Raw genomic sequence first — 2332 nt, 5'->3', positions numbered from 1 at the left:
GAAGTCAAGTCAGTATTTATTTTGGCAGCTCTTAAGGAAATATAATGTGGAAATTATTTGATCAATTAAGTAGTATAGCACTTTCAGTTATTCAGTAATGCTCTAGCTATAATAGTTATTTTATTTTTTACACTACCTATGGCTTTTAAAATTGTTATTAAATGGAATATATATAAGGAAAGGTAGGTTTTGTTTTGGTAACTCTCCACAGATGATGTATATTTTGTCTGTGAATATAATGCTTATAAGGACCCTCAAAGGAATAAATGCATTTCTTCTATACTGAATAAGTATAAGAAAAGTTCTCAACTTCAGACTTTTTAAAATCCAAACTTAACAAATATGTGACATTTAGAATCATCAGGTTTCTGGTCTTAGCTCTGCAAATACATCTTGGATTAAGTAGCTAATATTAGATTTATCTCTCTCCTTGAGGCACCATTGATTTTGTTTGTTGTTGCCTCTTTGACAGACAGGACTCCTACAGAGCAGGGCCAGGTATCAGGGAGGATGGGAGAAAGGAGGAGGCTGGGAACTCCAAGGAAGGGAAGCGGTGGGAAGGAGTTGAGGTGCATGTACACCAATGCCAGGAGCATGGGTAATAAGCAGGAAGAGCTTGAAGCTCTCCTGGGAATAGGGGGGTATGATCTGGTGGGAATCACAGAAACTTGGTGGGATGAAAGGCAAGTCTGGAATGTGAACATAGAAGGGTATCACCTTTTTAGAAAGGACAGGAAGGGAAAGAGAGGTGGGGACATGGCTTTATACGTCAGGGAAGGGATAGGATGCAGTGAGATAGAATGCAGCACAGATGGGGATTCGGTAGAGGCAGTCTGGGTGAAACTTAGGGGTTTTGACAAGGAAAGAGACCTGACAGTGGGGGTATGTTATCACCCTCCAGGTCAACTTGAGACCTTGGATGATGTCCTGACAGGCCAGATTCTAAGGATATCTTGGGGGAGAGACACAGTAATTATGGGAGATTTCAATCTCCCAGATATTACTTGGGAGACTCGGCGTTGACAGCCAGGTCATGTTGCTTCCTAGAAGCTATTGAGGGAGCGTTTTTCACACAGAGGGTCTGAGAGGTGATGGGGGGCGGGGGACATCCTTGACTTGGTCTTGACCAATAGGGAGGAGCTGATAGATGAAGTACAGATTAGGGGAGCTCTGGATGTGAGTGATCACTCCATCCTTTGCTTTGAGATCAGGGGACTGGGGACGTGCAGCAGGTCAAGCACTAGAAGCTGGGACTTCAAGAGGGCCAACTTTGGCCAACTAAAGGCCAGACTGGGGAAAGTCTCCTGGGATAGGTTACTGGAAGGTAAGCGAGTTGAGGAGGGGTAGATAGCACTCAAAAGGGAGGTTTTGGAGGCGCAAGCCTTGACGATACCTCTAGTCAGTAAGGTGGGGAGGCAGAGGAGAGTGCCACCATGGATGCAAAAGGAGGTGGTTAGAGGGATTAGACGAAAGAGGAACCTCCGTAGGAAATGGGTACTGGGGGAAATAGACAAAAGTGTATACCAGGAAGAGGAGGCCCATTGCAGAAGGATTCTTCGCAAGGCTAAGGCTGATTATGAGCTGAGACTTGCCAAGAATATCAAGAGCAACAAAAAGGGCTTCTTTCAGCATGTAAATAGGAAGAGGAAGGGGAGACAAGTGGTGAGACCACTAAATAAGGAGGAAGGAGATCCAGTGACTGATATGAGGGAACAGGCACAGATGCTAAATGACTATTTTGCATCTGTGTTCTCCCCAAAGTGGGACGGGGGATATCCGCATAGGAGATTAGATGAGGCTGGGGACTTAGGGGCACAGATTAGAGTCACCCCCCTTGAAGTCAAGGGGCTCCTCAGGGCATTGGACATTACAAAGGCGCCAGGACCTGTCAGGTTACACCCGAGAGTACTTAGAGAGTTGGCAGGGGTTCTCTCACACCTGCTGGCCTCCATTTTTGAGACCTCATGGAGAACGGGTGAAGTTCCAGAGGACCGGAGGGTGGCATCAGTGGTCCCAATTTTCAAGAAAGGTAGTAGAAAGGACATGGGGAATTATAGACCGGTCCATTGTAGGAAAAACAATGGAGAGGCTCATAATAGTGAGAGATCTAGTGATGCTAGATAGGGAAGGGAGGCTGACAGTCACACAACACGGCTTCCGCAAAAACAGGTCCTGCCAGACAAACCTTGTGGAATTCTATGACAAGGTTTTGAGATGGCTAGATGGAGGGGATGCAGTGGATGTGGTATACCTGGATTTCAGCAAGGCCTTTGACAAAATGCCCCATGATATCCTGGTGGAGAAACTGAGGAGTTTTGGGATACACCAAAGC

The sequence above is a fragment of the Varanus komodoensis genome, unplaced genomic scaffold (assembly GCF_004798865.1).
Source record: "Varanus komodoensis strain SLA01 unplaced genomic scaffold, ASM479886v1 scaffold2, whole genome shotgun sequence".
Lineage (NCBI taxonomy): Eukaryota > Metazoa > Chordata > Lepidosauria > Squamata > Varanidae > Varanus > Varanus komodoensis.
The sequence above is the reverse complement of the archived record's forward strand: the minus strand, read 5'-3'. Positions refer to the sequence as shown.